The sequence below is a fragment of the Carassius carassius genome, chromosome 14, assembly GCF_963082965.1.
Source record: "Carassius carassius chromosome 14, fCarCar2.1, whole genome shotgun sequence".
NCBI classification, from domain to species: domain Eukaryota; kingdom Metazoa; phylum Chordata; class Actinopteri; order Cypriniformes; family Cyprinidae; genus Carassius; species Carassius carassius.
In genome coordinates this window covers 3,127,990-3,140,618 of record NC_081768.1, presented here as the reverse complement: position 1 = coordinate 3,140,618, position 12,629 = coordinate 3,127,990, and the positions used below count along the sequence as shown (strand labels likewise).

General features: G+C 34.1%; 1 pseudogene; it reads right to left on the bottom strand.

The window, feature by feature from the left end:
* Window positions 1–12,629, bottom strand: part of LOC132157559 (acyl-coenzyme A oxidase-like protein) — a 47,763-nt pseudogene that overhangs the window by 33,110 nt on the left and 2,024 nt on the right.

The window sequence follows — 12,629 nt, the reverse complement described above, 5'->3', positions numbered from 1 at the left end:
TTTTTTTTTTTTAATTGGACGAATGAAAGACTTTGCATCTTTGTTTTATTCGCACCAAAAAAAATTTTATTTTAACATTTTGGACATTTTACTTTTATTTAGTCTCACTGGTAAAGACCTTTTTTTATATTTAAAACCAAATTTAAAAACTAAAACATATACTGAATGCTGATTAAGAAACATCTTATTGAATGTGTGTTGATTGTGTTGTTAGGACTGTAGAACTATGCAGTTTTTTGGATTTAATTTCACATGGTTACAGTTAATCTTTTCATCTAAGGCCAGTTCTATGTAGTTTTAACCCAATTCAAAAACAAAAGCTAAATGCTGATGTCTGTACCATCTATGTTTGTATTGAATGTAGGCTGTATAAATTAATTTCAGATGGTTATTGTTTTCAATAGCCAAAAGCTAGTTTGGCTTATTAATACCAAATAAACATCCTTTCCTTATTTCTTGTTTGTTGCTTAAAAAAAAATAAAAAATCGGAAATCGGTATTGGAATCAGCCAATTTGCGTGTAAAAAATCGGTATCGGAACCGGCCATGAAAAATCATGATCGTGCATCCCTACTTCTTTATGCACCAAGAGCTTGTTACACTCCAAAGAGAAAGGAAAAATTAAAATCGCATCATATGATCCTTTTAAACAAGTACTAACACAGAGGCCTTCTTTCCCTTTTACTGAATTTTGGTGGAATGTTTATTAGTTTTGGTGGTATTTTGCTAATTAAATGGATGGAAATAAAAAATGTGAGAAGTGCAAACCTCGCCACAGTGATGCTAGAATGTTGTAAATGATTATCAGGATGCTGATTTATGGTTGAGTGGTCTCGTGCACATTAATATGTGGTTGCTAGAGTTTTGTTAGGTGGTTTCTTACAGGTCCAAGTCAATAATCACTTGCAAGGTGAAAGTATAATCGGTTTAGAGCTTGAATTATAGTAATGATGCTTGCCTTAGTAAACGCAACTAATAACGATGCAAACATTCGTTTAAAGTTTTTAGTGTTTGTTTGTGTGACAATGCATTAGATCCTTGTTTATTTAAAAGCCATCTTAAAGTTAACACAAGTGCTGTTTTCTTACCTCGTGTTTTGTGTTGCGTGAGATCAAAATCGTGCACTAATGAATTATACATCAGCCCTGTGGTTTCACGCATTTTAAACATACACGTGCTTTTCACACCACAAGCATTGTAAGCCAACAAAAACCACAGGCTATTAATAAGCTTACACCACTGACATTTACATTTATTTTTCAAGAAAGCAAAAACCTACATCTATGTTTTAAATAAATGAGAACTGGTCATCAAGTGATTGATCAACTTTTTGTCTTCACTAGATCATTTAAATTGCCCTGTAATGATCCTAGATATTCTATGCAGGCTTTAAATTAATATTAAAAATGCATGTATAATAATAAGAATAATAAAAGAACGAGCAAAATCCAATTTCAAATTGTATTAGAATATCATTTGTAAAGCATGTCAAAGTGTACCACTTATATATACTATGCCACCACTTTCCACAAAAACGTCAATGCAAGTTATTCTTTGACAGTTCAGGATGTTGGTATTTGACACTGTTACATCTCTGTGTATATGTGTGTATTTAGGTGCAAAGACACACATGTACTTACCACTCTGCCAGTAAACTAACGGCAGTCTTGCAGACACGCAACGTTCTCCCACGTGCTGCAGGCTTTGAGTCCTGCGACGAGAGCTTGAAGATCCTGACCCTGACACCAAGCACGATCCATCAAACCTGCAGCGAACATACGGACAATGCACATATAATACAAACACATCAAAGCCTAACTTAGTATATAATTGCTTTGAATAAATATATATGATCCCGGTGGTGCTAGAAACATGCTGCAATGTTTTAGCTACAGAATAAATTGATAAATAAACAAATACATTTACATATCAAATAATGGAAAAAAAGCTATTATTTTCTTTTATATATTATAAATAGAATATTTATGTGTCAGTAACTAAACCTCTGTCTGACTTACACTGTACAAATGTTTGACCATTAAACTGACTTTCTAAACTATCTCTTTTGTTTCTAATAAAGCGCAGATGTGTTTGATAAATACTGATGAAACCTGCAGTGGTTTCTCAGAAGGAGGCATCTGAGCTCCTCTTTTCCTTTGATTCTCCTCCTGTGGTATTTCTCAGAATGTGCCAGTGATCTGAACTGCACAAACACAGAGACCTCCAGTGGAGGCCAGTAAAACTGCTCTTTGTGCTGCCACTTTTAAGTCATTAAAGGATGCATATGATGGAAAAGAGGATTTTCTTGGTAGTTTTGATATAGTTTGGTGTTCTGTGTAGACACCCAGACCATTTATAGAAAAATAAGCCAATATGGTTTGCAGTCTTACTACTTTTAAGATTGTGTATGTGCTATTTTGATTCAACATTAAAAAGTTTTTCATTATTATAATTTTTCTTATTATTCAAGTAAAGAATGTGAAGATGATTACAAGTGCCAAATACAAAATGACTTGGACAAACAAACATATAAATTGATAGCTAACATTTTAAAGATAATTCTGATAACTCCTGTATATGTATTCTAGTAAGTGTTAGTGTGTGTGTGTGTGTGTGTGTGTGTGTCTGTGTGTGTGTCTGTGTGTGCGTCATTGTATCTAGGTGTGTGAGAATAATTGAGTATCTAACAGATTATTTTATTATTATAAAATAATAATAATAATTGGGGGTTTACTAGTGGAGACAATAGGTACTGTTTTTGTATTGAGTTTCATTATCTCTTCCATCAACTGGGAGGGATGCAGTGGGTTATTTATTACATTATTAATCTTAGATTTGATTATGGATTTTATTTGTTGATACTGGAGATACTGTTATACCCCGAGACCATACTTCTGGACTAGTGTGTTAAATGATATAAGTTGGTTATTTTGAAATAAATGTAGGGGTGTGTTATTCATTTTTGTTGCCATGATTGAAAATAGATAGGTTTGTTGTATAGTTGAAAGTCAGGGTTGAGCCAGAATGGGGTGTATCTACATGGTGATAGTGATGAATTATTTATTTGATTCACTTTCCACGGAGCTGTGAGAGTTGTCATAGTTGTAGTGTTCTTTATGTAATTCATTTTCTTGACTGAAGTTGGCAGGAAAGCGAGATTATAAAGCCTTTTTGTTGTTTAAAATACAATGGACCCTTTTCACATTAAACTGGGATTCTCAGAAGAGCAAGTCATCATAGTTGATGAATTTCTATAGTAGTGACCGCAGAGTAGACAGCTAATAATATTTCATATTCCCATTTGCTCCAAAAGCAAAAGAATAAATCCATGATAGAGCTTCCATGACAAAATAGGGGGAAAATCTAGAAAGACTGATGCAGAAATGACTGTTTTGTAAATAGTTTTGCAGTGTACTCCCAAGGAAATATAAAACAAAAAGTATATGCTAAATTAGGCAAGACACCCCTAATACTAATAGTTATCACCATATTTCTAATAACTTCTAATAACCTAATAACCTCACCATACTTCCCCAGTTGATTAATTACATTAAGAACTGCAAATAAGGAATTACAAGCTTTCTGAGATATTATGTTTAAATATGCAAATGATGCATAATATTATTAAACATGCATTATTCCAGAATAGAAATCTGAATACTGGATAAAACCGATTCAAAACGGTTTCATTCTGTTGGCATATTACAGTCAAAACTTTTTACGGATTTTTATGACTCCATAATGCAGAAAATAGTCAACATCCAGAAAATGTACAAAAAATAATAATAATCCACCATGATTTTAGGAATGAATGTCGGATCAAATCAGGTGAATAATTTATGAACAAACTCCATGTAAAAAAACTTCAGGATATAGATAAACATACGTTTTTATGTACTGTATGCATGTAAGTACTGCTGAAGTGGACAAAAAAATAAAATAAAACACTTGAGAAACTGGCCATTGTTGTATAATTGAGATTTACACATGCAAACAGATTCAAAGTGTATTTTGTTCCACTAGCCTTAAACAACACATCAAGACGACCCAAATAGCCCAAAATCTCAAAAATGACCAGTGCATGAAAAACAAAGTTTTTGCATGTAGTGTCTTGTCTGTACATAAAAAGATCACCTCAAAGGGATGTGGCCGTGGACAGGAAGTATGTACCTGGTGTTGAAGGTGAGTGCGAGGGCAGCAGCCAGGTCTCAGATACTGCATTTGATCCTGGTCCTTTGGGCCAAACTGTCTGCGACTGCGAAAAGAGACAATAAGAACATGTGCGTTTCATTTAGATGTTTAATGCATTCAATGCAGTCACTGCACACTCAGAAACTTCTGTCATTGTCACATAATCACACACAAACCAAAGCAGACACACAAAGGGGGTCACAGCAAAGGGTCAGATGTCCCTCAACACACCTGGATGTCGACGCACAGAGAAATAAACCGGTAACCTTCCAGGTAACCCACTTTTCTAACCGCAGTGCATGCATTAGTGTGCGGAGGAAGGCGTGCTGTGGTGGACGTCTGGTCTTGTGTCTGTAGGTGTTTGTGTCTTTCTGCTGTACTGAAGTCGAGCTTTGTACACCTGTGACTCTTGAACTACCACAAACTGTATCTCTACATCTAACATCTGCAGGTGGCTTCCCCACAGAGCAGACGAGATGGGAGTGTGTGAGTGTGTGCGCATATGTGTGGTTTTAAAGGTGAGAAGCCCACACAGATATCCTATTGTAACATGCCTCATCTAAAGTTGAGTGTCTTGTCTTGTACAGGCCGCTTCAAATTAAACAGACACATTATGTGCTAGTCAAATGCCATGTAGAACATTGGGTTACTGATGTTATTGTAGAAGCACCCTATTTATAGATGTAGTGTATTTGTTGAGTTAAGTCACATATGTTTATATAGCAGACTCACAGTAAGAAACAAGATAAGAACTGGTAATGTAGCAAATTTCTTTAATTCAGCTATGAAGAAACTTTAAAAAGGGCAATCGTGTCATTCAGTTTAATTTAGTTCAGTGTTGATTAATTTTAGTTCATCATATTATTAATTACTGGACAATAAGCAGCTGTACAGAAGGCAATATTGTTGTTATTTAGCTCAATGTTGATACAGTCCGGTTCAATAAGTGTCGATGTTGCAGATTTTGTCATCTATTATTATTTATTCTGCAACCAAATATCCGAAAGTAAACTGAAACTGAAATAAAAAATTTTATTGATGTTATATCAAACATTTGAACCCCCCCCCCCAAAAAAAAGGAATACAAATATCTAAAATTACAACAACAAAAAAATATATAATAATAAAAATATTAAACTAAATGTATATAAAAAATTAAATATAATAAAATTTGATAAATTAAAGCTATAAAAAAATGAATAAAAGCACATAAAATGTAATAATATCTAAAATATCTAATTATTAATAAATACTACAACAATAGTATAGAAACAACACTTCTGTTAGTTAACATGAACAAACAGATGCACAGCTTCGGTGACGTCAGTAGGGTTATTGTTATGGAGATATACAGCAGGTCATGTGATCTTAACACGACAGCCTTCGTGAGAAAGCACTGTTTTTATCTGAGACTACTTTTGGCATGTGTAACGTTATCTTTCTCAATACATTATTCTAGAAGTAGAGCTCTTTTTTATCGCAACACAGATCAACGAACTATTCTGAACTACAATATTCTATAGTGGAACGTATAGAAGAAGGCGGAAGACATAAGCGGAACCACATAATGCAAACGCACACCTACATTTCCTGAAGACTGACGAGTGTCTGTCATCTGAACAACTGTCCTTCATAACACTTAACAGATGGCAGCACTCTCTCTCGTCATTCATGTGTTACACTGTTAATGGCATTTACAATTTATTTTATCTCCCATATACTTCCTACTTGACATCCTGTATAAGAATCTTTCAGATATTATGTAATTTGTTTTTAAAATTTAGATTGCATTAAGAATTTCTGACATTAAATCACCATTGACTGTAGGTAAGATTTTAAAAGGACTGCATTAACTAAATCCTACTTGGTTGTTGGACATTACAGTCATTGTTAAGTACAACTAAAATATTAAAATAATTAATAACTATTATTAATCATTTCCAATAATTGAAATAAAGCTAATTGAAACAAATTAAAATATAAATATTATATGAAATACTTTAACTTTTTAAAATGTTTTTGTTACTTTTGTTTGTTATTATTATTATTATAATTATTATTATTATTTTCTGTGATTCTGATTTGCAATATGCTTTGTGTGCTACTCACTGGTTTCTGAACAATTAATAATAATAATAATAATAATAATAATAATAATAATAATAAAATAGTAAAAACTGTACTTTACAACAGAAAGGAAACAAATAAAGCATTAAAAAAAATAACAAACATAAATTACAAAAACTAAAACAGAAATTTAAATGAATAAAGACTTTTATAAAAAATATTTAAAATGACTAAAACTGAAATAAAATCTATTAAAGCTATAAAAAAACAATAAACTTACTAAAATATAGAAAAATAGAAAATATAGTCTTAGAAAAGGTAATTTCTTAAAAAAAAGCTATCTTTCTTATATTCTAGATTCATTGCACACAAACTGAAATATTTCACAGGTTTTTTTTTTTTTTTTTTTTTTTTTTGATGGTTACAACTTACAGCTTGGGAAAATAAAAAATTCAGTATCTCAAAAAATTTGAATATTGCATTTTTAAGTTTGATTAATTTTGAGTATAAATACTGCGTACCTCTTGGGCTAGTTTAACCACAACCACAATTATGGGAAAGACTACTGACTTGACAGTTGTCTAGAAGACAATCATCAACACCCTCCACAAGGTCAGTAAGCCACAGAAGGTCATTGCTGAATGGGCTGCTGTTCACAGAGTGCTGTATCAAAATATATTCATAGAAAGTTTACTGGAAGGAAAAAACGTGGCAAGAAAAGGTGCACAAGCAACAGGGATGACCATAGCCTTGGGAAGATTGTCAGGAAAAGACGATTCAAGAATTTGGCAGAGCTTCACAAGGAGTGGACTGAAGCTGGAGTCAGCGCATCAAGAGTCACCACACTCAGACGTCTTCAGGCACAGAATTCAAGCTGCTTGAAGTCCAGTGTGAAGTTTCTGAATCATTTGGGTGCCATGACGCCTGCTGGTGTTGGTCCATTGTGTTTTATTAAGTCCAAAGTCAATGCAGCCATCTACCAGGAGATTTTGGAGCACTTTATGCATCCATGTGCTGATAAGCTTTATAAAGATGCTGATTTCATTTTGCAAGAGGACTTTAGCACCAGCCCACAGTGCCAAATCCACTTCCAATTGATTTGCTGACCATGATACTACTGTGCTTGATTGGGCAGCCAACTCACCTGACCTGAACCTCACAGAGAATCTATGGGGTATTGTGAAGAGCAAGATAAGTAACATCTGACAAACAATACAGAGGACCTCTCAGTCATTGCAACGCCTCAGTAGTGCCACAGGCTGATCACCTTCATGCCACTCCGCATTGAAGCAGTAATTCATGCAAAAGGAGCCTCAACCAAGTATTAAGTGCATAATTAAACCTGCTTTGGAGATCTTGAACATTTCTTTTTTATCAATCTTTTTTTGATTGATCTTTGAGAAAATTAACATTTTTTGAGATACTGAATTTTAATTTTCCTAAGCTGTAAGTCGGAATTAAATTAAAAAAAAACTCTTGAAATATTTCAGTTTGTGTGCAATGAATCTCGAATATAAGAAAGTTTGCTTTTTTTCATTAAATTACAAAAAATAAATAACTTTTCCATGATATTCAAATTTTTGGAGATGCACCTGTGTGGTTATGTATGTATATGTATATATATATATGTGTGTGTGTGTGTGTATGTATGTGTGTGCGTGCATCTGTGTGTGTTTAAATTAATAATAATAAAATAAAGCAAATAACAAAAATTACTAAAATCTTAAAACTGAAATTATAAAAATAAAAGCTAATAAATAATAATTAAAAAAATACTATAATAGTATATAAATTCATACAGTGTCATGCATGAACAAATGGCTGCATGACTTCAGTGATATCAGTCAAAAATTAAAGTAATTTTACAGACGGCGTAGTAATGTGATCATCAGAAACTGCAAATACAAACACAGTTTTCTTTGTAATGACGTGCACCAAGGAATATTTCATGGTGACTTCAAGAGATTGCAAGAGAAGTGTCCAGCTTGCGTATCAATCTCACCAGTTGTCTATTTTTCAAGTCTCATCTTTACAACTAACCTTCCCGCCATTAAAACTAACCAGTGGACGACCGAACAACCTGTTGCTTGTTCAGAGCAAACCTGCGAGCCACATGCGTGCACCATGACCACCGATGGTTTGATGGCACACTGTTGTTTTTAATCGTAAAGCCTCTCGTTCAGAAAGTCTGTGGTGCGTAAGAAGAGGTGTGGTGGGCTGAGAGCGTGGAGCCTGATAACTGTGAGTGTGGTTTTTCTCTCACACCTGAGTGCTCTGAGTGTTTTGGCACCAGAGGGGTGGCTCTTTGTTCCTCCTCTGATATGTGTGTGTGTGGGTGCGCGGAGCTCTTTTGCAAATGGAAAACCTGCAACTATAGAAAGCAAACATTTCCTCTCTTTCTGTATTTTTTCAGCCTGGGGATGCCAAACTCAGAGACACCCAGCGTCGACCACACAGACGCACACCCGCACAAAGCCACCTGTGAGGAAGACACAGCAGCGGAGGCACGGACGAGAGTATCCCTCTGAACTGGATGTGCTCTGTGGTGAGGAGAAACTCTCTCATTTTGTTTTCACTCATTTCTTGAACATGTTGTTTATTTTTCTTTCCCCTACGACCACATAAATCGCTTTTGAAACTCGTCGATGCAGTTTTGATGCGTTTGAAGGAGCGCAACCGTATAATACTGATAATTAATTACAAGGAATTCTTTTGATCTGGTACCACCAGTGCATCATATCTGAATTTCACATGAACTTTCATGACATTCACACAAAGATTTTTTAACATCTTACCTGTGACTGTAGCGTACTGCAATGATGAACCCCAGCTGTAGAGAAGATGCAATGTGTAAAGGTCATTTTTACAAAAACAAGTTAATAAGACTGGACATAATTAATAAAGATGCAGTTCACACTAAAATTATAATTTACTCATCTTCAAGGTGTTTAAAACGTATGACTTATTTTCATTTGTGAATTACAAAATGATATATTTAGCAGATTGACAAAGCAGCTCTTAAAACTATATTATAGGCCAGCTCTTTAGATAAAGTTGGATTTACAAGTACTTCATACATATCTGCATACATACAGTGCAGTTGCATAGGGCAATATACACTATATAGCGAATCTCAGCTGCCTGATTGCTTGTATTTGTCACAAAATGTTAACTATATTATCACCTAGCTCTAATCTGCTAAACGCAACTATAAGGCATAACGATATTAAAATACTGTAAATATTAATATCAGGATTTTCAGTAGAGCAGCTTTAAACTATGTGTATTGTGAAAATATATATACATTTTGACTTGATTTGAAGTGACTCCAGTCCCCTTCCACTTTTACTGTATGGAAAAAAAGCATAATTTTTTTTGTTTTTCACAAGATAGAAAGTCAGAACCGTTATGTGAGAGAAAAAAATTATTATTTACATTTTTAACTGAACTATCATTTCATCTTAGCATATATATATATATATATATATATATATATATATATATATATATATATATATCCTAAACTCAAAATTAAATAATGTTGTAACTAACTGAAATAAAATAGTTAAACTGAAATATAATAATAAAAAAAGACAAAGGCACATAATAAAATCCCTAAAGCTTAAAGTAAAATTAAAATGAATACTGAAAATATAAAAGTAAAAGATAATTAAAATACTATTATAACACTATATAAATAATACAAAAATAACACAATATTACGCTTGAGAAATAGTTGCTTGTCTCCCTCTTGTGGTGAAGCTGAAGCATCACTGATTTTACTGGGACACACAAGTTTGTGATGGAGCATGATAATCATGTTTCCAGACTAATAACACTTACAGCTGTGTTAAATGTGAGTGGAGCCAAGGCTTGTATGGTGAGACCCAGACGGGAGGGCGTCAGAGCAACAAGCCATCACATTGAAGCCACTACTTTTATCTAAAGCGACTTTCAAATGAGGACAATAGAATAGTTGCATCAGTCTTACCCTGAGATTTTCCATTGATAATAAGCGGAGCAAATACAGCAGCATAGTTTCCTTTCATTGCGTTACTGATGTACATTTTCTGAGCATCTTCGGAAAGTGTGTGAATAATAAACTCCTGCAAAACAACCATCAGAAACATTTTTCTGTGTCGGTTTCATAATAATCCAAGTAAGTGTGGATTTGTATCTGACTCTAGATACAAGATCAATTTCATCTGTACTCCTATCCAAGTAAGAGTTCATCCAAAAATGTAAGATCTTCAGAGAATAACACATTATATTTCAGTCCGTTCCTCATAAAGCTATTTTATGGGTTACTGAGAACTTTTATAAAACCTTTTTTGCTGCTTTTTAACCTATTTGGAACTCAATGGTATGAATATCAGCTGTGTATTATTCCATAAGTAGGCATGAATATCATATGGGTTTACAACATCAGTAGCTGACACCACAATTTACTGTAGATTTTGGGTCGAGTATTCTTTTCAAATTTGCATTAAAATCACTGTTGACCCCAGATCGTTCTGTAGATGAAAGAGTAGAAAAGACTTGGGAATACCTGTGTGTGGATTGATCGTATCGGGCCTCAGTGATAATGCCCCTCTCAGTCATTGCAAACATTCCAGTAAACTGTAACTCCTGCAATTAAACACACAAAATCTGATAGGACATGTTGCATTGACATTAAAAGAATAAATCACTCCAAAATGAACAATTGCTGAATATGCACTAAACCTCAGGCCACCAAGATGCAGATGAGTTTATTTCTTCATCAGATTTGGAGAAATGTAGCATTGCATCACTTGCTCACCAGTGGCTCCACTGCAGTGAATGGGTGCCGTCAGAATGAGAATCTAAACAGCAGATTAAAAACATCACAATAATCCACAAGAAATCCACACGACTACAGTCCTTCAATTAACATCTTATGAAGCAAAACAACTTCATGTTTGTAAGAAACTAATACTTTAATCAGGCATTTTAACTTTAACCAAAATACGAGTTAATAATACATAACGCTTCCTCCAGTAAAATAAGTACATCATCTGTTGTTGTCTCACGTCAAAATCCACACAAATATTTGTTTAGAACCACTCTGGACTGTTTTGGCCTAAATAAATATTTGTGCATATTTCTCCCCTGTTTCAGACAAGATTACTTTTTCAATGAAGGAATCAACATTGTGGATCAAGGATTTAGCTGGAAACAACAGATTGAAGTTAAAACTCTTAATGATGGATGGATATGTTTCCTACACAAACACAGTTTTTCACTTCACAAGACATTAATGGATGGATTTAAGTGGTGTGGATTACTGTGATGTTTTAATCAGCTTTTTGGACTCATTCTGATGGCACCCATTCACTGCAGAGGATCCACTTGTGAGCAAGTGATGCAATGCTACATTTCTCCAAACTCATCTGCCTCTTATATGGGTGAGGAAGCTTTCAGACAAATTTAATTATTGGGTAAACTATATCTTTAAATCAATAATTTCAGTTATTCTTGCAATAAACAAACGACACATGTGCAAACTCATGGAGACCAAAATGATCAGGACTTTGAACTACAAACAGTTTTGTGCACATCTATTGAGCGTGTTTGAGGTCTTGAAGACATCTAGTATATTCCTGACTTATTGAAACCGAGAGATACCACTTCGTCTTCTGCTCTGGACTGCCTAGTCCACACACAACACCGAGCTGAGGGATACAGCGAACAGTGCAGTGTGACTATTCAAATGTGGAATAATGCAAATATGTAGTGTCATGCATGCCAACCCGACATGCAAATGCCCTAAGAACAGCTCAAAATTCAGTTACAATGTAAACAACAGCATGCAAAAATAATAGAAAACTTGTTGCAGCTGATTCAGCTTAAATACCTGGAATAATGAAATATAAGAATACACCATACCATGACTTTTTGAAGTGGGAAAGACAACAATTTGGAAGCTTTAAAGAAATATTATTTCAGTTTTCCTACTTCCAAATTTCAAGTACAATTCAACAGGTTACTTGTCATTTCTTCATACATTTTTGTCCAATTTACTAGCAATTTGTGAGTGAAATTTTTTTCAGCGCCATTTTTTTAGTGTATAGCACAAAATTGACAAACCTTGACTCCTGTGGACATGTCAGCAGAGCAGATGATCTCAGTGATGCCTAAACTCTTCTTTATGAAGCCTTTTTTGCTTCTCTTTTAGCTAAACAAAGGCAAATCATATTATTTAAATGCATGTTTTTTTTTTAAATCAGTGGTCTAATGAGGGCACACTTTTGTTCCATGTATCATGGTAAAACCATGTTTTTAGGACTTCTACCATGTTAACTAACCATGTTGAACCTTGGAGGACAATGCAAAGTGAATAATAAAATATTG